This window comes from Crinia signifera, chromosome 6, assembly GCF_055691185.1.
Source record: "Crinia signifera chromosome 6, ASM5569118v1, whole genome shotgun sequence".
NCBI lineage: Eukaryota > Metazoa > Chordata > Amphibia > Anura > Myobatrachidae > Crinia > Crinia signifera.
In genome coordinates this window covers 146,288,910-146,316,194 of record NC_139222.1, presented here as the reverse complement: position 1 = coordinate 146,316,194, position 27,285 = coordinate 146,288,910, and positions in this window count along the sequence as shown.

Sequence of the window (27,285 nt, the reverse complement as noted above, 5' to 3'; positions counted from 1 at the left end):
AATGGCGTATGGCGCACATCAATGGGGCTGGGACCATTGAATCTGCGCCATGCGCCATGTGGGCCGCAGCCTTTACATATCTGCAGCAGACATCCTCTGCCACACAAGGGCCACAGTGTTTTTTTTTGTTTTATATGCTGCTACCTGTACCTGCATTACCAGAGGGAGAACAGGATTCTCCTCAATCTGGAGAGCAAACTCCATTTATTGCCCTTTTGTCTTTGCCAATAGTATGGGGTACTGTGCGTCAGACATGGTCTCAGCTGCAGGTATGTGATGGCCACTGCTCACATGGCGTATGGCGCACATCAATGGGGCCGGGACCATTGCATCTGTGCCATGCGCCATGTGGGCCGCAGCCTTTACATATCTGCAGCAGACATCCTCTGCCACACAAGGGCCACAGTGTTTTTTTTTTTTATATATGCTGCTACCTGTACCTGCATTACCAGAGGGAGAACAGGATTCTCCTCAATCTGGAGAGCAAACTCCATTTATTGCCCTTTTGTCTTTGCCAATAGTATGGGGTACTGTGCGTCAGACATGGTCTCAGCTGCAGGTATGTGATGGCCACTGCTCACATGGCGTATGGCGCACATCAATGGGGCCGGGACCATTGAATCTGCGCCATGCGCCATGTGGGCCGCAGCCTTTAAATATCTGCAGCAGACATCCTCTGCCACACAAGGGCCACAGTGTTTTTTTTTTTTATATGCTGCTACCTGTACCTGCATTACCAGAGGGAGAACAGGATTCTCCTCAATCTGGAGAGCAAACTCCATTTATTGCCCTTTTGTCTTTGCCAATAGTATGGGGTACTGTGCGTCAGACATGGTCTCAGCTGCAGGTATGTGATGGCCACTGCTCACATGGCGTATGGCGCACATCAATGGGGCCGGGACCATTGCATCTGCGCCATGCGCCATGTGGGCCGCAGCCTTAACATATCTGCGGCTGACATCCTCTGCCACACAGTACCTTATCCCTACTGTTGTAAGGGCCTGTTTCAGAAGTTACCAGAGTGTCTTTTTTTTCTTTTTATATGCTGCTACCTGTACCTGCATTACCAGAGGGAGAACAGGATTCTCCTCAATCTGGAGAGCAAACTCCATTTATTGCCCTTTTGTCTTTGCCAATAGTATGGGGTACTGTGCGTCAGACATGGTCTCAGCTGCAGGTATGTGATGGCCACTGCTCACATGGTGTATGGCGCACATCAATGGGGCCGGGACCATTGCATCTGCGCCATGCGCCATGTGGGCCGCAGCCTTTACATATCTGCGGCAGACATCCTCTGCCACACAGTAGCCCGTACTTATTGGGAAAGTTTAAACTGGGTCATACATACTTAAATGTTTATATATAGTGTGTGTTTTTGTACGATATCTTTTATATATGGTATTATAATATATTTGTGTTGACACAATAAATCTATTTACTATTTTACATGTTTTACCTATGAAAGGCCTAAAAAACCTGTTTCTGTCCTAGGCCTAAATTATAAATAAAAATATTTTGTTTGCAAAATAAAGTGTACGGTGTATATTTCATCCTTACCTTGCAATACTGGTACTGCAGCACCTTCACAATGGCTTTGCAGGTCTCCGGGATGATGAGGCCCAAAGCTTGCGGGGAGATGAGGGATCCAAACTTTAGGTCAGCAAGAGACCGTCCTGTCGCCAGAAACCTCAGGGTCACCACCAGCCGTTCCTCAGCAGGGATAGCCATGCGATACTTGGTATCCTGCTTCTCGATGTGGGGAGTCATCAGACGCAGCAATTCCTGGAATGTGGCATCATCCATCCTCAAGAAGTTACGAAAATCGTCTGGGTTATTTTCCCTGATGTCCCTGAGCAGTGGCATGTGCGAACGAGTCTGACGCTGAAGTAGCCACTGCTTTGTCCAGCATGATCTTTCTCTCCTGCGCTGGGCTCTCTGACGCCTGAGCTTCAGCACTGCATAATAGAGCAGGTACTGTTGCTGGTGACTACCCATCACTGCATTCTCCATAGTGCAGGGTTAAAAGACACTTTGTAATGGCAGGCAAAACAAGGTAATGTGTAAATAGCTATGTCCAGCGTTCAGCAGGTATAAACCAAGCCTCACTAGTAACAAAGCAGAAATACACTGGTTTAAAATGGCTGCTGCTATTCCTATCCCCCTCTGCTAGTCCAGCCCCTTCATTCAAATTTCAAAGGCCAATCTGATGACGGTCGCATGTGTTCTTGCAAAAAAAAAAAAACAGCGATCCGACCGTCTTAACGACCATCGTAGGCGCATCGGGATCGGATCTAGATCGTTCCGCAAAAAAACACAATTTTTGCTAATCGTTTGCTGGGGACTGCCTGGGAGCTCCCGGGAAGTCCAAGGGAAATCGTTCCATGGTCGTCTATCGGTCGTATACGACGGTGGTCGTCCTGGTGTGTACCCTAAATTAGAGCATATGCCATTATTAAGAATGGGGTGGCCGGCGAAGGGGGCAAAAATGGGCAGCAGATGTTAGAACATCCCGCCCATGGTGAGGTGGGACATTTTTACCTCCACATTGGCCCTGCACAGTAATTCTCACAGAATAACATTCTAGCTTGCAGGATGATTCCAAAAATCCTACCATTGACCCTGTCTCTGCCTATTGGCGGTAGGGGAGAGGGGATAATTAGGTGGCATAGATAATTGAGTTTGCCCACCTCTGCATGACCACTTTAAGCCCTGATCCCAGTGGTGAGGATTCTGGCATTCATTATACCCATGAGATGTGGGTTTAGACCTCTTGGGGGCCCTACGCAAGATACTGGTTTGGAGCCCTCCTCCTAGCACTATATTTTTGCTGCTTATTGTAGCCAGCATTGATAGAGTACCTTGGCACATGCATAGTCTACCAATAAATGCTCAGCTGTGTCAACATCGGCATTGCGAACAAACCTGAATCAGGCTCTAGAACATGCCACTTATATTGTTGTTTTACTTTTTATTTCAATATATATGTTTTATGATAATCTGCATACAAGAAGGCCATGCAAACTAAAAATAAAATCCAACATAACAAAACTGTATTACAAACTGTAGATCGGGGTTAATATTTTTATTGTCCTAGTCAATTGTCTTAAGAAAGCATTCATTACATTTCCTCATACAGTATGTTGAATTTCCCATTAAGGTTGTGAGGCACTTGCCTTGCCTAGGATCACCACTTGGTGGAGACAGTGAGCGATCACTCAGGACTCACAATGGGTCTTGTGCATGCAAAGTTATCCCACGTCCCCTCAATGTGGGTCACCCTGTGGTCAGCCTGAGTTGCCAGTTCCCACCATAGAAGCCCATGTTAAATTCATAACATGGACTTCTATGAAGCTGGCAGGCATATCAGGCACGGAACTTCCCCTGATTGGCTGAGGGAAAAGCTGGCGACTGACCGGGAATTCCCTCATTCTCAGGGAGGGACTGCAAGTGTCAATACACTTGCAGCTCCCTCATTCCACTGGAACTGGGTAATTAGTTTATTTTATCAAACCCTGGATGCTACTTGGACTGAAGAGGATGGATCTTCACCGGATGGGATGGTGAGTATGATTTTAATTCACAGGTACAGATGTGGATTCTACTGGACAAGGGAACAGGCCTACGTTGAACCCTATAGATAAGTATGTATGAATGTATGTATTAAAGTTTTATTTTTATAGGTGTGTGTGTGCATGCTCTTGGGATATTGGTTCTGTAGTAATACTACAAGGCCCAGTGGGCCCATTAATGCTCTGCATGCTGGGACTTGTAGTTCTACTACAGAATCCAATATCTATTTTAAAAAAAATATTTTTTCACTTTTAACACCATCAGCCTGCCACCCACAGCCCTGGGGTGGTGGGGACAGCCACGATGCTCATGCTTTGGCTGGGGTACTTTATGTAAAAAGTATCCCCCAGCTGTGGCATCACACCACTGTCTGTTTAAGCTCTGTGCTGATTTCCATAACCCTACTCCTTTTGTCCCCCATATTTTGGGATCCAGGACAGGCCAAGAGACTGGTACTGAATATAGAAATATATAGGGATGTGCACCGGCCACTTTTCGCGTTTTGGGTTCTGATTACCTTAAGGTTTTGGGTTCTACTGGGTTTTGCCAAAACACCCCCTCAACGTTTTGGTTTTTGGGTTCTGATTTTTTTTTTTTTAAAGCATAAAAAACACTAAAATCACAGAATGTAGGTGTTTTTTTTTCTCCTACGCTATTATTAACCTGGAAAGACAAGATTAGTGTGTACCCAGCGCTGGACTGAATAGCAGCTGGTCTATTGTAACGGATTAACGCCCTAACCAAATGGATACACAGAACAAAAAAGTTTAACAATAGACTAGCGCTGTGATAGACAACAACTGAAGGTTATCTTTAATGTAGGATCTTTAATCTCTGCAAAGGAAATCTTCCTGATGCCGTATGGAATTGAACTTACAATTAAATTCAATCAGGTGTGCCCGTAATGGTTTCTTTATACAGACTTCAGATAGCAGGGAATACCGACATGAAATGAACTTACATGAAATTTCTGTCTCGCGTACACATCAAAGGTTTCTTTGTCAATAGATGACCATGGACGTCAGGAGGCAGGTAAGAAGAAATTTATTAACAATGATCCAAACGATGTGAAAGTTTAAAAGTGTCCGAAGTGAAGCAGAAGCAAGTGGGCAGACTTTCCCCTTAATATTCGGCGTGCTGCAGATAACGCCGGGAGAGGAGATCCGTGTAGCGCCGATGTGATCCGTCCCACTGGTGCTGCTGGATGCGGCCTGATCAACGCGTTTCGGATATTTAAATATATCCTTTTTCAAGATGTCATTGCTATTATTAACCTCAAGAGCATTGATCTCCACTCATTTCCAGTCTATTCTGAACGACTCACACCTCACAATATTGATTTTAGGCCAAAAGGTTGCACAGAAGTAGTTGGATAACTATGATAAGCGACAAAAGTGGGCGGCACAAACACTAGACTGATACGGCACACTTATTAGCACCCCTGGACTGATATGGCACACAGCATCACCCCTGGACTAATACAGCACACTTGGCAGCACCCCATGAATTATATGGCAGACTTGGCTCACCCCAGGAATTATTTGGCGGACTTGGTTCACCCCTGGACTGATATGGCACACTTAGCTTCACCCCTGGACTGATACTGCACACTTAGCATCATCCTTGGACTAATACAGCACACTTGGCAGCACCCCATGAATTATACGGCAGATTTTGCTTACCCCAGGAATTATACGGCACATATGGTGGCACCCCTGATCTGATACAGCACACATGACAGCACACATGGTGTTATACGGCACAGATGGCGGAACCCCTGGACTGACACAGCACACATGGAATTATACGGCACACATAGTGACACTCCTGCAGTAAAAAGAGTTATTCTTTTAATTAAAAAAATGGCAGCACCCCTGGATTGATACAGCAGAGTTAGCAGCACCCCATAAATTATACAGCACACTTGGCCCACCCCTGGACTAATACTGCACACTTAGCAGCACACCTGGACTGTGACGGCACACTTAGCAGCACCCCATGAATTATACAGCAGACTTTGCAATAACCCATGAATTATATGACACACTTGGCTCATGCCAGGAATTATGCGTCACACATGTGGACCTTATATAGCACACATGGAATTATACGGTACAGATGGCAGCACCCCTGGACTGATACGGCACACATAGCGGCAGGCATGGAATTATACGGCAGACAAATTCCTGCAGTAAAAATAAAAATTTGTATTGTTTTAATTATATAAAAAGAGCAGCACACCTGGAATTATACGGCAGACTTAGCAACACCCCATGAATTATACAGTACTCTTGGCTCACCCCTGGACTACAGCGCATTCAACAGGCCTTGCAGTAAAAAAATAAAAGTTCTCGCGAGAATCCGATGCAGGATAATGACGTTTTAACCTCGATTTGGACCCGGAAAGATGGCAGGAACCGACAAACTCCTCGGATCCAGCCTCGGATCAGGTAAGTTTGTGGGGGTTTGGATATCTAGGATTCGAACCCGCTCATCTCTAGAAATATAGGGGGACCCCATTTGATTTCCTCCCTGTATTTCTGTAACCAGGACAGGCTCAATGATCCCGGGGCAGGTTATGCTCATGGGGGGACCCCACGCCATTTGACCTTTTTTTTTTTTTCATTTATAGAGAGAAGCATTGTATGGACTTGACCGTCCGTCGCACCGTGTTTGGGCGCCATGAGTTTTGTACATTATTGGACTGTGCTGACTTTCTTTGCCACCTTACCCTTCTATTCTGTAGCTAACACTTTTAATGCTAAAATATAACGCTCCATGTCTTTCTTATATATTGTATGGAAAATATATTAAATATTATATATATATATATATATATATATATATATATATATACACAATCCAATATGACCGGCACTCTGGTCTTAGCAGAAGTAAGCCTGGGAATCCTTGCTCCGGTGCCCTCAGACTAGAGGGAGTAGGTCCTCTGAAGATATACAGGATACAAATAAGCGGCACTCGGAGACTCAAATACAGGTGAAGAGGTGGAAGTTTTATTCCATGTGCCCAAAGGAAAACGTTTCGGCGCTCGGGGGCTCCGTCGTCAGTTCAGGGAAGCACGTGCTTCCCTGAACTGACGACGGGGCCCCCGAGCTCCGAAACATTTTCCTTTGGGCACATGGAATAAAACTTCCACCTCTTCACCTGTATTTGAGTCTCCGAGTGCCGCTTATTTGTATCCTGTATATATATATATATATATATATATATATATATATATAATGTAATGTGCCAACATGACACCCCAACAGTTTATTCCTTTGTTATATAAGTATTCATGCTTAGATATGTATTGAACAACACAAATATTTTGACCTCCTTGGGTTCACAAAGCAAGATTATGAATAGTACCTGGAAACTATTGAAAACAACATAACAGCCTGTTATTACCTGCTAGATGTGCAGGGCACAAACAATTCGTCACATTTGATCCCTTGTTCAAGGTCTTCAACTAGGGCCTGCTCTCAGGAAACATAGGCTGTTTTCAGGAGTAGGTAATTATTAATCCATCGTGCTGTTTTTCTACCCATTCACCTACATTGTTATGTGTCATTCAAACTGAGGAGAATTTGTTTTCAACTCTTTTAAACTCACTGATAGAAGGTAACTATCTCTTTGATGATCACTGAGGTAAAACTGGCAAAACAACCTGATAGATGCATTCAGGGCCTGATTAAAGGTTCCAGATGCACTAGAATAATACACATATAGCAGCAGTTCCCCTTGGAATGCTGCTAAACACATATTTATGAGCGTTCAGGAACTCAACAGTCATAAATGCCCATGTGCATGTAACAATGGTTATACGTATGATCTAATGCTTGTGGCACCTGCAGTGCACATGGTTTTGCCCATTTTGAGAACAAATTTGTTCTGCGATCAGATCTGAATAAGGGCCAATGTACATAAACTAATACTTCCACCAGTAAGTTACATTGGCACAGCCATCTGGCAATTACCTTACCCCCAACAGTGATGAAGGGTGACCGCTAACAAGCATGTAATGAAATAGGCCTTTATTTTATTCCTCGGCTGTCACCTGCAAGGTGCCCCCCCCCCCCCCCCCCCTCTCCAGTCCTGGTGCCCTAGGCTGCAGCCTAATCACGCACTTGATGCATTACAGAGAGAAGTTGACAGCTCTACATTAAAAATACTGTAAATAAGATCACATAGGGGGAACATTTACCAAGAGCCAGATGCAACTGACAAATGCAAACCACAGGATTGGAGGTTGAAAACGAAGGGGGTTGGAGGTTGAAAACTAAGGGGGTTATTTTGGTTTTCTCGGTCCCCCACGCATTCGCACGTGGGACCGAAGTTTTCATTATGCGCATGCGCATTTCTGCACATGTGCATATGCTGGGTGTGAATGGGCACCACTAACTGCTAGTTCGCCTTCCCATTCGCACCCATCAGTACAGGCGCAGTGCAGCAGTGAGGGGATGCGCCTATGGGAACACCCAGCATTTCATGGGTGTTCCCATGGAAATTAGGCTGTGACGCAGATGCCGGGGGTGGGCAGATGACATCACTGGATGTCAGCTGCCTGCCCTGTTCCCGTAAAGGGACCACGCAAAGCTAAGGCACCTGAAAGAACCTTCGTCTGCGACTATCAAATGATTTGGCAACCACACCCAACGCTGTGAATGGATGTTTATGCAAAACATCCATTCACAGCCGTGTGGGGAACACGGCGAGCGAGGGTGGGGCGGCTGTACGAATGGCGGGTGGCGTTAAATCTACATGAACGCTGCGTGTGAACTAGAATAAGGGCCTAAATCTGCAACTGATGTGTGGTGATTTACTCACCTTTGGGTCTAGTCTATGCCCATAATAATAATTGGGGCCCTACATCTATACTGGCCCAATGCTGAGTAACACTGGGTACCTCCTTGTACTCCTGGTTGTTGGGCACCGGGATAATGCTGTAACAAAAAGCCAACTTTTTGTAACACAATAGGTGCCAGCATACACTGGCAGGCCATATTTGTCCTTGCATAATGGAGCATGTACATTAAAATTGCTGACATGAGCATGAGCACCAGTGCATGTTAGAACTTGTAGTGCCACGTGTGTACTATAAGCATACAAACACAATAGTGCCCCAGTAATAGTATCGCCCTCATAATAAATACATAAATAACCTACTAGAACCCCAATTCTGACATTATAACAATATTGGCACATTAATAACTAAATAATTGAGTAAAATGCAGACCACAATGCCTGGAATTGGGTGTTTCCAAAAATTATGTACATTGCATATACTTAAAAAATGCACTTGCACACAAAAATAAGAAGTATTGTTTGTTTTTAATCAATGTAAATCAAGCTATTTAATTGGACAGTAGACAACAAGAATCCAGCAGTGGTGTCACAAGGGGGGTGCAGGGAGTTTGGACCATGCCCGGGTGTCACCCACGGAGGCCAATGCCAGTGCATCCACCCACCACCTGTGAAGAAAAATGATGGAAGGACTCCAGTCCTACTGGCCACATGCCACTGTAGAAGAGAGGAGCCATGCCGGTGGTTGAGGAGCAGCTAAAACAGAAGAAGAAAGGCAAGCTTCATTGCTGAATGCCATTCCTATGCCATTACACAACCACCACCAGACAGAACTGCTAACACAAGGCAGGATGAATCCATGTATTTAAAATGTTTATGGCCAAATTTGTACTCTTATATCTGAATGTTGCAGTAGAAATTAAGATACATCAGAAGGTGATATGATATCTTTCCAATCTGCATCGGTCCCATTTAGGTGATGTGTGTCCATTGTAGCCTCTGATTCCTGGTATTACTTGATGTAGTCTATCCATTTGAAGGTGGGAAATGACTAAGATGGGAGTTTCATGCAACCAATCAGAATCTACTTATTTATTTATTTAACACCTTCTAGAAGGTAGTAGATAGTATCTGATTGGTTGCCCATAACAGCATCCCATGGGAAACTCCCATCCTAGTAAATTTCCCTCCTATGTGCTCAGTTCTTTTGCATAGTACTGGTGCAGACATGCTTATTTGAGAAGATTATGTTTGTCTTGGCCAATTATCAAGGGTGTAACTACCATAGGTGCAAGGGGTGCAGCTGCTATGGGGCCCAGAGCTATATACATTTATTACCATCAGTTGCTAAATAGGGGCCCTTACAAACTTTTGCTATGGGGCCTACAAATGTCTGGTTACGCCCCTGCTAATTATTATGGGGTATGGTTGTCTTTCATTTTAGCATCAGGCTAGTGGTTGGAAATTACCAAATGCTCGATTTGTGGAAAGCAGAGGCTGCCCATTCACTGTCTAGCACACTGCAAATGATTTTCTCCTATTTTGTATAGAAAGGTAGTATATCTGAACCCAGGATTTTGGAACACATTATAACTCATGGAGGTGTAATGGTTAGCATTACTGTCTCAAAGCGCTGAGGTCATGGGTTCAATACCCACCATAGCCCTAACTGTGCGGAGTTCCCTGTGCTTGCGTAGGTTTAAGCCTGGTACTCGGGTTTCCTCCCACAATCCAAAAATATACTGGTAGGTTAAGTGGCTTCCAACAAAATGAACCCAAGAGTGAATGTGTGTGCGTGTACATGTGGTAGGGAATATAGATTGTAAGCTCCACTGGGGCAGGGACTGATGTGAGTGTTCAAATATTCTCTGTAAAGCTCTGCGGAATATGCTGCGCTATATAAGAAACTGTTAATAAATAAATAGTTACATAGTTGCGTGTGAGGCACTGGGATATATCCAAACTGGGGTTTCTGTGTGGCAGATAATAACATTGCCAACATTTCATATTCACAGGGCCGGCGCTACCCGCTCAGCGCCTCCTGCAAAGCAGGTAGGCGCCGACCCTGAGAGGCGCCCTGAGTCCCACCCGCCAGCTTCAGCTTCAGCTTCCTATGATATTACTGCCGGGAGCGGCAGCCGGCACCTGTCAATATTTATGACAGGCAGCGGCTCCGTCTGCAGGCTCAGCGCGCCCACACAGGCAGCACAGCGGAGCGCTGAGTGTACCACTGTGAGCCGCTGCTGCCTGCTGGTTAGTGAGAGACTGAGAGTGGTCGAACTCAGTACTCAGCCAGGAAGAAGCAGGTGCAGGACCAGGAAGTTACTCCTTGCACTTGCAGCAGACGCACGCAATGAAGACTGGAGGTGCTGACTGCTGAGCAAGAAGAAGGTAACTGACCACTAATGGAGGGGGCAGGCAGGCTGTGCATCATCCCAGCCACTCAGAGGCAATATCATTTTGGTGCCCCCCAAATTATATTATATATGTAATGTGCCAGTTGGCCAGCACAGCTTTTCTGGCTGTATTATTATACACATTATTATGGGACTATGTAAAAACCAGACCCGGACTAAACTCCGGACAGGACATCAAAATCTGCAGTCCGGAGCTTGTAGGGTCCGGTCCGGGGGGGTGTTCTTGTTAGATTGCAGCGCTCAGCGCCTGTCTCCGCATACACTGCTTAGTGTAAGACTTACAGTCTTCCTTTTTCCCCCTTGCAACCAACGTAGTTAAGCGTCACCCTGAGTGACAGGTCGCTTAAGCGAATAGCAGGGCAGAGACCCCTGACCCTGCTGGCAGCGTTACTCTTTCCTGTGAGGAAGTCCCCGCGTTAGAGTGTGCCTCAGATCGTGTGTGACTCCGTCCATGCTGTTTGTAGCTCCACGTGCACCGGAGCGCATAGGAGCAAGCCCCCGCTGTAATCCCGTTACCAGCGTGACTTTTGCACAGGGAGATCAGTCATCATTGGCAGCAGCGAGACTGGGAGAGATACCGCAGCGTAAACCAGCAGACTGTCATTTACCCTGCACGCGCCAAAACGCTACAGCTAAGTAACAACCAGAGACTGTCGTTACCAAATGTACAAGTTGTATTACTGCTTGAAGTTAACTACTAAAGTACTGTTGTAACCTACAAGCCTGCCACTTGAATAAACCCTTCAAACTGATTATATCTTCTAAGTGTGAGGTCTAACAACCACACTGCACGTACTTATATACACTCTGCCAATAGGTTATGGGCCCAGCACGTCACGTGCGCGAAGATTAACCCCCTGAAGACAAAGTGCTAGCGCAGTACATAAAAGAACACAAAGGAATTATTTCTAAATTGCCATTTGTGGAAGAGTTAACGAGAATGCACAGTACAGGGCATAGCATGAACTTTCCAAAGCTCAAAGGCTCAGAGAATTACACTACATGGAAGTTCGCTATGGAAATGCAGCTTAAGAGGGAGAAGCTATGGAAAGTCACAATAGCCCCAGGAGAAAGTCCAAACCCAGAAGAGGTAGACAAGGCCATTGGCACAATAGGCCTGGCTGTGGAGCAGCATGTTTATTCTACTATCTGTGGGAAGGAGTCCGCTAAGGACATGTGGACAACTCTACAAGGTGCTTATGAAAATAAAGGCTTAATGAGAAGGATAAGTCTGAGACGCACACTGTATGGAACAAAATTGAATGCATGCAAGGACATGAACGACTATATTGATAAAATACTATCGATAGCTCAGCAATTGGCGTGTGTAGGAGCAAAAGTGGATGAGGAAGAAGTAGCAATGGTAATGCTGCAGAATTTGACAGAGGAATTTGACTTTCTGGTTGTCGCACTAGAGTCAAATGAGACCAAGCTTACAACTGAAGTTGTGAGAGCCAAACTACTACAGTTCCAAGAGAGAATCCACAAGGATGCCATAGCTGAAGGTTCTGCCTTAGTAGCAAAGGGTGCGAAACCCAAGAAATGCACATTCAAATGTTATGTGTGCCACAAAGTAGGGCACAAGGCTTCAGAATGCAGGCTGAAGAACACTAGTGGCATGCACAAGCGGCATGATAAAAAGAACGAGTCAGCACTGAATGTAACAGACAAGCCAAGGAGGGATCTCTGGTACATGGACTCGGGAGCCTCTAGACACTTCAGCTGCAACAAGGAGTGGTTCAATTCTTTAACACAGTGTAACCCCACAACAGTTACCGGGATTGGTGAAAAGATCCTTACTGCTTCAAGTGTTGGGACAATCACAGTGAGACTAAGAATTGAGGGACAGACAGTAGTCACAGATATCCAAGACGTCCTGTATGTACCAGAATTGGGAAGTAACCTCATCGCTATCAGCGTACTCGAGGCAAAAGGCTACAGAGTCCAGTTTGCAAAGGGCAAGTGCATGGTGCATAATGAAAGAGGGACTGTAATTGCTTCAGCAACCCGATGCAACCAACTATACGTCCTAGACACAGATGAATGTGTAGCTTTGGCAGCCTCTGCTGAAAATGAGTCCATGGAGCTCTGGCACAGACGTTTGGGACACTTAGGATATGATAATGTCCAGAAATTAGCTGATGGGATGGCAACAGGAATCACAGTGAAAGACACCGGAAGACCTGTGTGCGAGAGTTGCATAAAAGGCAAGCAGACCCGCAACCCATTTCCCAAGTCAGCAAGCAGAGCAGAAACACAACTAGCTCTGGTACACACAGATGTGTGCGGACCAATGGAAGAGGAGTCAACCAGTGGTTACAAATACTTCATGACTCTCATCGATGACGCCACAAGAATGACACACGTATACTTCATAAAGAAGAAAAGTGAGGTGGTCAAGAAAATTGTGGAGTACAAGAACCTAGTGGAAACTCAGACGGGCCTAAAACTAAAGGTCCTGAGATCCGACAATGGGGGAGAGTACGAAAATGAAGTACTAACCGACTTCCTAAAAAGGCATGGCATAAAGCATCAGCTGACGATGGCCTACACGCCTGAACAGAATGGCGTAAGTGAAAGGGCGAACAGAACAATCGTTGAAAGAGCACGAGCGATGGTGAACGATGCTGGCCTGGAGAAGAGTTTTTGGGCAGAAGCTGTATCTACTGCAGTATACCTGAAAAACAGAACACCTACAGTGGCCGTGAAGGGAAAAACCCCCTTAGAGGCCTGGTCTGGGAAGAAGCCAGACATCAGTCACCTCCGTGTCTTTGGGAGCAGAGCTTATGCACATATACCAAAAGAGAGAAGGAAGAAACTTGACCCAAAATCAAGACAGTGCATATTGCTAGGCTATTGTGAGGAGAGCAAAGGGTACAGGCTCTGGGATGCAGAGAACAGACGTCTCCTGAAATCAAGAGATGTGATATTTCAAGAAACAGCATCACCCACAAAAGCAAAAGAGCAAGAAAAGCAAGCACTAGTAGAGGTATGTGAAATAGAAAGCATACCTGCAACAGAAAATACTGAAGAAGGAAGCGAACCAACTAAAAGAGCTTCTGTGAGAAGAAACAAGGGCATACCAGCCAGAAGATATGAGGAAGAATATGCGAATATTGCTTTCAGTGAACCTCAGAGTATTCAAGAAGCGAAAGCGTGCAGTGATTGGGCGAAATGGAAATCTGCAATAGACACAGAGTTATCAGCACTGAGAGAGAACGATACTTGGACCATAGTAAATAGGCCAAGCAACCGCAAGACAGTCAAGAACAAGTGGGTCTTCTGCAAGAAGTTAAATTTAGACGGAGAAGTTGCCCGTTACAAAGCCCGTCTTGTTGCTAAGGGATACACACAGAGATCCGGAATTGACTATGGGGAGATATACTCACCTGTTGCGAGGTATAACACTCTCAGATTAGTAATTGCAGTCGCCACTTTACAAGACTTACTGCTATACCAATTAGACTTCGATTCAGCGTTTCTAAATGGAGAACTACTTGAAGAGATCTATATGGAATCACCAGATCATTATGATGAGAATGAACTTCAGACAGAGAAAGTGTGTCTTCTGAAGAAATCCATATATGGCCTAAAGCAGAGTGGTCGTTGCTGGTACATAAAATTGGACACAGTACTGCTTGAAATGAATTTTATTAGATCAGAGACTGACCACTGCCTTTATCACAAAACTCTGGGAGAAAAGTTGTTCATCATAGCAGTCTATGTGGATGATATACTTATAGCAGGTCACGAAGATCACATCACAAGTGTAAGAGATCAACTGAAACAGAGATTCAAGTTGAAAGACTTAGGTCCAGCCAATCATCTGTTGGGCATGAGGATTGTTCAAAACTTGCAAAAGGGAACAGTCACAGTCGACCAACAAACGTACATCGAGGCAACAATCTTGAAGTATGGGATGGCAGACTCCAAGTCAGTGAATACACCAATTGACAAAAGCATCAAGATTACAAAAGGTATGTCACCAACCACACAAGAAGAAATGGAGGAAATGCAAGATGTTCCTTACAAGAACGTGGTTGGAAGTCTTATGTATGCAAGTATTGGAACTCGTCCAGACATCACTCATGCAGTCAGTCGAGTGAGCCAATTTGCAATAAATCCTGGAAGACAACACTGGATCGCAGTGAAGAGGATTCTGAGATACCTAAAAGGTACAAGTTCCTTGAAATTAAAATTCGCCAAGACAAGCAATTCAAATTTGAAAGTCTTCTGCGATGCCGACTGGGGAGCAGATGAAGATGATCGTCGTTCCCACACCGGTTACCTGTTCACACTGGCCGGAGCAGCAGTTAGTTGGGCGAGTAGAAAACAACCGACCGTTGCTCTCTCAACAACCGAGGCCAAATACATGGCTCTTACAGAGACATCAAAAGAAGCACTCTGGATCAAAGAGACTTTGTGTGAGTTAGGTCTACTTTATGAAGAAGAGACTATCAGTATCGCATGTGATAACAGGGGAGCAATAGATCTTTCCTGTACTACCAAGCACCATGGAAGGTCAAAGCACATCGCGATAAGACATCACTTCATCAGAGAACTAGTGGAGAACAAGTCCATCGATGTTGAATACATTGCAAGTGAACAGAATGTCGCTGACATGCTTACTAAAGGACTGTCGGGAAACTTGCTTATTAAGTTCGTGAAGGACTGTGGACTTGTCTAAGTTCAAAAATGTTGATTTGAAGTTTTGATGTTCTGAATGTCTTTTTTTCTCTCTAACCATATTTTCGGTTACAGGTATTACAAAAGGACAAAGCATTGTATTGAGTTCTTTTATGTAGCCGAAGACAGCCTTAAGCGAGGGGGAGTGTTAGATTGCAGCGCTCAGCGCCTGTCTCCGCATACACTGCTTAGTGTAAGACTTACAGTCTTCCTTTTTCCCCCTTGCAACCAACGTAGTTAAGCGTCACCCTGAGTGACAGGTCGCTTAAGCGAATAGCAGGGCAGAGACCCCTGACCCTGCTGGCAGCGTTACTCTTTCCTGTGAGGAAGTCCCCGCGTTAGAGTGTGCCTCAGATCGTGTGTGACTCCGTCCATGCTGTTTGTAGCTCCACGTGCACCGGAGCGCATAGGAGCAAGCCCCCGCTGTAATCCCGTTACCAGCGTGACTTTTGCACAGGGAGATCAGTCATCATTGGCAGCAGCGAGACTGGGAGAGATACCGCAGCGTAAACCAGCAGACTGTCATTTACCCTGCACGCGCCAAAACGCTACAGCTAAGTAACAACCAGAGACTGTCGTTACCAAATGTACAAGTTGTATTACTGCTTGAAGTTAACTACTAAAGTACTGTTGTAACCTACAAGCCTGCCACTTGAATAAACCCTTCAAACTGGTTATATCTTCTAAGTGTGAGGTCTAACAACCACACTGCACGTACTTATATACACTCTGCCAATAGTTCTGTCAGGGGGGTGTCTTGTCCGGGGGGGTCCCTGTGATAGATATCACCAGGTACATGGGGGAGGGGAGATTACAGCCTCCCCGGGTGGTCCGGACCGTCCGGTTTTTGCTACATGCCGGACTATACAGGGAGGCTTTATTCTACCCCTCCTCCTCTACCTGGTGACAGGTGTGACAGGCAGCCCCCCCCCCCGGAGGCTACAAGCTCTAAAATGCAGAGTTTGATGTCTGGTCCGGCGGTCCGGGGGTTTTGTCCTGGTCCGGTTTTCACCCATACCCCATTATTATACACATATATCCTTGTGCTGTACAGAAAGTGGCACCGCTGGTACCTTCCAGAACACTGACTATTAGCAGCATCAGCTCCCTCCCAGATACACAGAGCCAGGGCCGGTGCAAGGCATCTAGACGCCCTAGGCAAACGTACAGGATACCGCCCCCCCCCCCTTGTAAAAAAAAAAAAATACTGCCACCATCCTATAGGAGATGACCCCCCCCCATAGAGATAGGAAGCGCACCTTGTAAAATAATAACTGCCACGTGCCACCACGCCACCATCCAGATGACTGGCAGTGGGTGGCATATGAGAGTGATACTGTCTGAGTAGCTGGGTGGGTAGGAGGGGGGAGGGGGCGGGCGGCGGCTCCTCCGCCCGCCGGAGATTTGCAGGCCTGCTGTGAGCCTGTGTCGGTGTCTAAGCGCACGGGCACGGCACCGGGTGGGGGGGCAGTGGATTCACGCTGTCTTGCCAGCGGGGGCAGGGGCTGCCGCCGCCCGCCCCGCCGCCGAAGTTTCCCGCTGGCTGCTGTACTTAGTAGGCCTGATGACCGTCCGGGCGACTGACTGACTACTGTCTGTCAGCGCTGGCGGCAGGCCGGCAGCCATGTACACGGGCGGGCGGGGGCGGGGGACGGGGGGGACACTGACAGGGGTCCGAATTATACTCACAAGCAAGCTGCAGTTGTTGTTGCTGTGTGGGTGTGGAGTCTCTCTCTGCAGCCGCTGCCTTCGCCTTCTTGTTTATCCTCTCTCCTCTGCGGTAGCGACGTGCATTGCGTAGCAGCTGAGCTTCCTCCTGCTGCTGCTGCTGGCCAGGCCAGCTCCCTACCGCCCTCCAGTGGCCGGCGCCCTAGGCAAATGCCTAACCTTGCCTAGTGGTGGCGCCGGCCCTGCACAGAGCACTGTGTCAACTGACTTCTATGCCCCTGGCAGGGCTACTGCTGTCAGCAACTGTTGTGGGCATTACATAGTGCTATTACCGTTGGCAACTGATGTGAGCGTTACACAGCGCTACTACTGTCGGCAACAGTGGGCATTATGTATAAGCACTGCTACTACTGTGGGATACATTGGGCATTATGTATAAGTAATGCTACTATTGTGGCCAACAGTGGGGATTATGTGTAAGCGGCGCCACTACTGTGGACATTATATATGTGCATGTTCAAACTATGGCCCTCCAGCTGTTGTGAAACTACAAGTCCCATCATGCCGTGCCACAGTTTTCCTATTAGGGAATGCTAAAAAATATGGCAAGGCATGCTGGGATGTGTAGTTTCACAACAGCTGGAGGACCACCGTTTGGACATGCCTGGTGTAAGTGTTCTACTACAGTAAGCATTATATGTATAAGCAGCGCTACTACTGTGGAATTTTGTGTAAGGGGCACTACTGTGAAGTGTAATGTGAATAAGGGGCACTAGGTGCTGTGCAGGGCCATAAACAGGTGTGTGCCAGCGGTGCCCTGCCCATTTGCACTGTGGGAATACCATCTGGAAGCACCCCTCACCGCCATTTGCCAGTTGTCACTGCTATCAGAGCTTGTGGTCCGGCAGCTGCAGTTATTAATTGGCTCATGAGCTTGTGTCATATTTGAAAATCAATTCCACGGCTATGCAGGCTCTGCTGGGCTCAGCACTAGACTGGACTGGATTACACTGCAGTACTGGGGGCATACTGTGATGGCCACTACTGGGCCATTGTTTAAGGGGCACTACTGGTGACATTATGTGTACAAGCAGGAGTACTTGGGGCATTGCACATAGCATAATGTATAAGGTGCATCACAATGTGTGGCATAATTTGTAAATGGCATTACTGTGGCATAATGTGTAATAACGGTGTTATTAGTACGGTTATGTGGCCTTGCCCCTACATTTTTTTTATGCGCGCCTTCGGCGCGCACTCTCCCTGTTTCTCCGTGGTGGTGGTGGGGTCACAATTCAGTTTCTGCCAGAGTTACAGCTCTGGTGCTGTGTAATGAGAACAAGATTGTGCTACTCTGTATCATAATTTGAATTGGGAGTACTATTGTGTGGCCATGCCCCTTCCTTGTGAGACCACACATCTTTTTTCGGTGTGCACTGTCCCTTCGTAAAATGGGGGGCGCAAATTTAAAATTTGCAGGAGGGCGCCAAACACCCTAGCACCGGCCCTGCATATTCACAATATGGTACTGGGGCCCACAGAAACCTTAATATAGCTCTGCCTTCGATGTTGTAGTACCCAACATTTACAGCTTGTTTAGTCCTGTTATACACTTAGTATATTCCTAGTTATTTCCATGAGATACTGGTGGCTGTATTCTAAGAATGTGTTTTTCCTATCCTTCTGGTATTTTAAATCAATAACTTATATGTGATAATAAGAGTGGGTAAAGAGAACACTGTTTCAAATGACAGCACTGTGAAACATGACAGATATGTGAACTTTGTGCCATAAATTTAGAGAACAGAGGAGCCAGAAACTGGACATGACGTTATTTGCAAAGCTAATGATTAATCACATCACCCAAGCAGAGGCTTACAGGTTCATCTATCTAAGCACAATATTTTGTGACCAGCAAGTTTAACTGCTACACTTCCACTATCTGATTAATGAAAATAACATATATATATATAATTATACATACAATTGGAAGGCACCGCGGCCACTAACAAGTTATTCTTGTTCTTTGTGGAGTTTCTATGTACTCACTGGATCAGCACTCCAGGTTTTGGCTGATCCATCTTGCCTTGTTTCCATGCATACCTTAGTCTTTGGGTGTAGCTGCCTTCTAAGCCTGGGTATTTGGGTGTGCTCCCAGCACTGAGAACCTGACGGTTATAGTCCTGCATAGTCCTGTATAGATCTGTTTAGTCCTATTATACACTTAGTATATTCCTGGTTATTTCCATGTTCCTAAAGCTTCTCATAGTTCCTAGCTACTACTGTCTGAGATTACTCTTGTGTTCAGTTTGTTCCAGTCTGTGTCTAAGTATTCCAGAAAGCACTCCTGCTGGGTGTCCTGTGAAATCCTGCCTGTGTCAGAGAACCACTGCTTCCAGTGTGTAAGATCTGGTCTGTGTCCAGCTTCTGTGAATACCAGCAGCTTCCCCACACATTGTGGTGGAAGTGGCACCTTTCATTATGATCTGCGGTTGGTATTCTCACAGCACCAGCTGGAGCCATCACAGCTCTTGTTCTAAGACAGAGTCATGGATGCGGTTGGGGTGCAGGCCTAATCGCATGCTGACTCGTCTTGTGTATGTTTCTTGTTTGTTTGTCTCCCGGCAGATGCCAGAGTCGGCGGTCTAGTCTGGCAACGATGTCTCGTTAAGGTGGAAAGGTTGCCAACTTATCCACAATACCTTGGTTACAGTTTGCTTTGTTTATTGCAACAGATTATGAGGCCTGTGGCTGGCTGCAGTGCTGGTTGCAGTTTAGAGGGGGGTATTCAAACTGTGCCTATGTTTCCGACAGTCGGAACAGAATTAACAAAAATCAGCACATTTGGAAAACACGAGGATCAGCAAATTGCTCGCAAATCCATGTGTTTTAGTTGAAAACACAGCCTTTTTCTATTATTTTTTACGGATCTTTGTTTAAGTCAGCCAAAATGGCCGCATTGAATAGGGATGCATACATAGGAAAGAAACAACAGTTTATAGATTTAAAAAATTGCTGATATGATGAGATAAATCTGTGCTTAATGTGCATATTAGGACCTACATCCATTAGGCCCTTGGCCAATGAGTGTGACAAATATCACTGTCCAAAATCCCTGCTATCTCTACTCTACCTTAATGATGTAAATGTGCTGATACTGAGTACACCTTGTTTCTTCACCTTTCCAACTGGCATACAACTCCGTTTGAGTTGGGTAAACATTATTATATTAAAAGCCCAGATTTTTTTTACAGTTTAATTACATAATGCATTATAATCTGCTTATTGCTATTGCAACATGGTCAATGCCAGAGAGACAAATTACCCACCTGGCTAACATCCAGTTTGGTAAATATTAAAATGTTTTCATAGTTCCAAGAAACATCAATTAGCACATTCTATGGAAAGTTGGGATTGCATGAACTGCAGCAATTGAGTGGTCCATTGTAGGATCCAGTATCCACTGCTCTTGCAATGGAGATCTGCAGCTCACCTGCTGCTTCAGAGTCTCTACCCCAGAAGCTCTACTACCACCTGCAGTAGGGGACAGGATGCCTCCCACCTGGTACTACTCAACCATTGCCACAGCAAGTGACGGTGCAACTTCATCAGGGTTGTAAGTGTCAATATAATCATAACATAGGTACAGTATGGAAGTTTTCGACTATTAATTTGAGTGCATTGCTGCCCAGAGTTCTGCACAATTAGGTTTCAGAGTACTTCTCATCTACCGCCCCCCTGGAGATGGAAAGACATTTCTACAAGAGTTTGCAGATATTGTTGCTGGGCTAGTTCTGGAGCACCAAAGATGGCTCATCCTCTGGGATTTCAATGCATGGGTCGATGATGAGCTCTCACGCCTTGACCAAGATCTCATGTGCACAATGAATACTCTCGGGCTCACACAAGTCATCCCCCCTGCTACACATAAAAGTGGTCACACTCTTGATCTTGTCTTCCAGATTTGGATTAGAAGTACAGATGGAGCCGGGCTCCCTCTTGCTGGTGAATCGCCAGATTGTCTCCGCTGGCGATCCGCCAGCGGCGAGGTGCTCCATCTGACTGAGACAAGTGTGCGTGTCTCAGTTTCTGGGCGGCGGGGCGATGGGAACCCTGTCCGTCTCTGCTTCAGGGAGACGGACAGGGTTAGGGGAGGCGGCGGGGGGAGCGGGGAGGCGGTGGGGACCCCGGGTGACCGCCAGCAAGCCAGCGGGGACCCGGGGGAAGCGCCGTTGGAAGAGGATGCGCGCGCATCTGTATCTGACCTAAAGATAAACCCAGTCACATGGTCAGACCACAACTCAATATGGTTCTCAGTTGCAACCTCTCAAAATAGATCTTTGCCCATGAAATTGACCAAATATGCCCAAGGAGGGCTATGACTCCTCAGGCCATGGCAGCTAACTTGGACCTCTAGGGGACCTGTAAACATCCATGTTCCCAAGTCCATTATTATAACAGTGTTGTGACAGAGGCACTGGATAATATAGCCCCAGTGTGTATTCGACCCTGCAAACCTCACCATCAAGCACCCTGGTTTGACAACAGTATTCGTGATCTCAAGAAAAGGGGTCGTATACTTGAAAGACGATGGAGGAAGACAAACCTGGCAGACAATAAATTAAATCTAATCAAACACATTGGAATATACCAATCAACAATCACCCGCAAGAAAACAGAGTTCCTTTCAAATGAGATCATGAGCAAAAAATAGGCCCGCTCAGCTTTTCCGTACAGTGGAGATGCTTTGCAAACCAGCATGCCTGCAGCCTGATGTAATCCTCTCCCAGTCAAGATGCAATAAGTTTGCTAAATTCTTTGCAGATAAAGTATCTATCATCCGGGCTGGAATCCCCACAGTGACAACAGAGGAGTACCAACATACCAAGCCTGCCAGTGTAAGACACCTCTCTTCATGGAACATCTTTGACAGAGTGGATGTACAATACATTGCTGGAATTTCCTGACTGTTGCGTCCCGACCCTGCCCCATCCAAGCTTCTTTTAGGGTGTATGGAAATAATTGGCCCTGCATTCGCAAAAATAGTTCAATGCTCTTTGCAGTTTTTCCCCAACCACTAAAGGAAGCAATAGTCAGACCAATTCTTAAAAAATCTAATTTAGACCCTGACTGCATGACCAACTACAGGCCAGTATCAAATCTTCCTTTTCTAGGAAAGGTTATTGAGAAAGTGGTTGCAACTCAACTAGAGACCCACCTGTCAACCCATGACATTTATGATCCATTCCAGTCAGGATTCAGGAGAAGACATAGCACAGAAACAGCTCTGGTATGTGTGCTCAATGATCTTCTAAATGCAAGGGATAGACGAGACTGTTCAATCCTAATCCTCCTGGACCTCTCTGCAGCATTTGACACCATTGACCATGGGATTCTAATTGAGCGCCTGAAGAATTTCTGTGGCCTGGGTGGCACAGTCCTTAGCTGGTTCAAATCATTTCTTGCTGGCAGGTCATAGAGAGTTTCATGGGGAGTATACTCTTCACCACCAGTGCCGTTGTCTTGTGGTGTCCCACAGAGTTCTATACTATCTCCTATGCTTTTTGCAGTATACATGCTTCCACTTGGTGACATAATTAGATGCCATGGCCTGGTCTACCACTGCTATGCAGATACTACCCAACTGTACCTGTCCTTTGCTCCAGGCACCGATACCACATCAACAACCTTAAATGGCTGCCTAGCTGAGCTCCAGGAGTGTATGAGTGCTAGTTGGCTGAGACTGAACCCAGATAAAATAGAAGTTCTGATGATAAATCACAGGACAAGACGGCAGCATAGCCAACTGAGCTGGGGGGCAAAGCACTAAAAAACTCTGATCATGTACGGAATCTTGGTGTTGTCCTAGATAATGGCCTGACACTTAATCATCAGGGGCCAAATGTAATAGGGTGAGAGTTTCAGAAAGTGAGAGATTTTGGGAGAGTTTTCCCTTTTTTTTTTAAAGCAGCAATCAATTACATGGCAAAATCAACCTGGTTTTGCAGTGTAATTGATTGCTGCTTTAAATTTTTTTTGAAAACTCTCCCAAAATCTCTCACTTTCTGAAACTCTCACCCTATTACATTTGGCCCCAGGTGTCAGCCACAATCAAATCCTCATTCTTTTATCTGCGAAACATAGCCAGAATCAAGCATTTAATTCCCTCAGAAGACCTGCCTAAAGTCATACATGCATTTATATCATCACGACTAGACTACTGCAATGCTCTCTACCTGGGTCTTCCAGCAAAGGAATTGCACCGCTTGCAGCTGGTACAAAATGCAGCCGCCAGACTATTAACTAACCAGCCCCACTCCAGCCACATAACTCCCATTCTCTACGCCCTTCACTGGCTACCTGTAAAATGGCAAATCAATTTCAAGATTGGCTTACTCACTTTGAAGGCCCTACATGACCAGAGCCCAAGGTTCCTGCAGCAGCTGCTGATCCCTTACTGTACTACTCAATTACTACGATCCACTGAAGAAGGACTACTAACAGTACCCAGAATTTCCCTGAATTCATCTGGGGGTCGAGCTTTCAACTTTGTTGCTCCAACTCTGTGGAACTCTCTTCCTCGCACAGTGCGAGAAGCCCCCACTGTAGAATCCTTTAAAAATAAACTAAAGACGTACTTATTAACTCAAGCATTTCACTGACATCTACTGTTAAGCTTGTTTGGTATTTCGAGCTGTAAAGACAATGGTGAAGCACTTTGAGTCCTATTGGGAGAAAAGCGCTATATAAATATCATTATTATTATTATTATTATTATTATTATTATTAATAAATAGGTCCTTTTGTTTAGACTCTTAGGATTTTAAAAGTACCAAAAAGATCTTGGTGTAGCGGGGATTTTATAAAATCACAGAAAAAATTATAAGTACCCAGAGTGCTGAAGTGGTTAGTGTGTTCACCTGCAGCAGGATTGCTCCTTTTACATGCGATGTATCGCATGTCACCCACTCCCCGCCGCCAAGAGGGGGACCCAGTCTGAGGTTGGATGGGCAGCAAGTCCTACCCCCGGCTCAGGTCCAATACAGGGACATCAGACACAGCCGATTTGGGCGGATTTCTCAGCCTGATTCATTGGGTACTGATGAAATCAGCCCAAATCGTACTAGTGTATGGGCACCTTTAGTGCATGCCCAGCATCCCGGCTCCTTCTCACCCCTCTTGGGAGACCTCTGCATCCAACTGTACCAATTACATACTTTGCGGAACATAAATGCACTTGCATTCAAATGTAAATCGCCCCTTTAGTATGCATTGACAGGGAAAATTCCAAATGGAAAGTTTTGTGGTACAGTATATGAGAGACATCATACATTCAGTCATCAGTTTATTGTCCTTTACGCTTTACGCCTGCAGGAGGGAACATGTACTGTGTAAGGTGCTGAATGCCGAATAAATCATTCTGTGGTGTAATCACACAATATAATTTTATAGCACTCACTAAAAGATGTAGTAATATCCAATCCTGAACTAATGAAATCTGTATTGCCACTTCAAAAGCTATTTCACCTTCACTGCCACATAGACTAACTATATCTATCATCTACACAGAGTTGAGGCAGCCTTTTTTTCTAGTCATGAAAATGCATTTAGAAGGTATCTCAGTGTTGACCTTAATGAGATGATAGGATCACATTTGTTTAGGCCAGAAAATAAGGCTTCTGCTCAGGGTAGGTGATGAGTACATTTAATAATTGGGTTGAGCTTTATAAAATAGCATACCTGTTTATTTAGCTGTAAGATAAATCTGGTTATTCAATTGTATTACCCCGGGCTACCACTAGTGGGCACAAAACATAGCAATTCAATTGTACAGTAGTTCCGTTTATGGGCCTGTTAGCCACAGTGAGGGGGGGGGGGCGCATTGGTTCGCACAGCCTCTGAGGTTTGTGAAGAAATGTATGCACAGTCCATGGTTTGGGAGATTTAACCAGAATTGTATATGGAATTAGCTGCGATTTGTGGCTAAACTCTGTCTATTTGGGTGCATATAAAGCAACGGGCACTCAGTCAGAGCTATAATTTAATTGCTCTGATAGGCATCTATTAATTTGGGTGCACAAAAAAATATTTGAATTGACCCCCCAAAAAGGACTGGTTAATATCTTTTGGACTTGGTACAAAATATGCATAAGCAGAAAGCATTTTCTGCAGAATTGTCCAATATTGCATTCTTCTTGATTAACAATGTGAAGAGAGGACAGAATTTTGGCAATGGTGTAAGCAAGGATCAGCCTTGGCTTGTAGTAGTTTCAGGGCTCATTCTGAAATCAAAGTGAAAACTGACAGTTTTCTGAGTTTTGCATTACAACTTGCGAGCAGGGCCCTCTGTTAAGGAGGTATCAGTGGCCTCGCTCCCTAACTCTGTTGCTTTGGCCTAGCGTCCACGGATATGTGCAGAACTAGGCTTCGCCTGTACCCGTCCCAGCTGTAAGGGTGAATTAGGTCCACCCAGACTCTGTTACAGGTAGGAGTTATGATTGGACAACGTAACCGTGGAGACGGACCAAGAGCAAGAGGACAGACTACCTGAACAGGAACAATAGCGGGCCACTGATCCCCCTATGGGCTGAAGAGCCGAACGGGGCCCCAGGAGGCGACAGTACCTTGGGTGGTACAGGTGTAACAATACACAAGGATGTAATTAACAATACCAGTGGAACAATATACTGAGGTATAGGTGTAACAATACACAGGGATGTAATAAGCGACAATGATGTAATAGACAGGAATGTAATAAGCAACAATGGTGTAACAATAGACAGGAATGTAATAAGCAACAATGGTGTAACAATACACAGGAATGTACTGGAGGGTAAGTCCCCAACTTATCTGAGAGATGTTATACAGCAGGGAAGTTGGGACACCGCAAGACTGGAAACCCTCAGAACAGGGACACTGGAATGCAGGGGTGAAACCTCTGGGTCAGCAGCACCAAACAGGGGAGACTGGCAAGGGTTAACCACCGGGGACCGGGAACACTCTGGACACGCTAGTCAGAAATGTAACCGGCGTGGAATGGCCCTTCCGGAGGGTTTAAATATGTGAGCCGCTCACTGACAGATTGCAGGCTCAGCCCCTCATTAGTTGCAGCTGGACGCTGCCCCACTTCCTCCCCGCGGCCGCCTGGCATCCTGCGTCGCCTAGGCAACCGCTGCAGGAGAGGAGGAAGCGTGCTGCGTCCCGGCTGCCTGACACCGCCCACCGGCGCCATGTTAGAGTGACGTTCCGGCTGCTTAGCAACAGCCGGGACGCACTGTATAGAGGACGCCGCGCACTGGGGGAGCCGGACGCGCGGAGCCTGACACCCTTTTACCTTTTTATTACCTGTAATTTCTCATCTCGTGGTATTACTGTTTTCCCAATTGTTAACTTTAACAGAATATGCTGGTACTACATTATATATAAATGTAAATAAAGACGAAGGATTTAAATACAAATAACAATAAGTTTCTCTTATTAAGTAAACAATATTTAATCAGAAAATATAGCGATTGGGAATGGAAATCCATCAATTGGAAAGTTTTTAACCAAATCCCAATCCTTAACCCTAACCAGTCCCTCCTTGGTTTGAGAGTGGGTCACTGTTCCTGACCAGGGCAACTGAAAGCACCGCCAGGACCTGTTAAAAGGGGGAGTGGTCAACTGGAAGGGCATGGCCACAGCACTGTAAGAAAAAAATGTAACTACATTTGCAGTGGTGGGACATCCGTACAGGGAGAGAGAGGACAGACTGCTGCAGCAGTTGCCTCTCTTCCCCACTCAGCACACGTCACTGAGCAGCGTGTGCTGAACGGGTGATAGAGGCTGTACTGTGGTGGCAGCCTGTCCTCTCTACTCCCACTGCCAGGCTCCCTGCAATGGGGGCGGAGGAGCGGGGCCTGAGTCTGATGCAGGGGCCTGGGTCCCGCTCCCCTGCCCCTCCTCTTGACAGCACTGTTCCTGACACCTAGTCTAACCCCTAAGTCACACATGGTGTAATTGGGATAGATTCACATAGTAGCAATATCAATGTGCATACCTCTCAAATGTCCTGATTACCGCAGGACAGTCACTTTTTTTTGTGAGAGAGAGATAGGGGGTATGGCCTGCAGCTCCTAAATCACTGGAAACTCCCGCA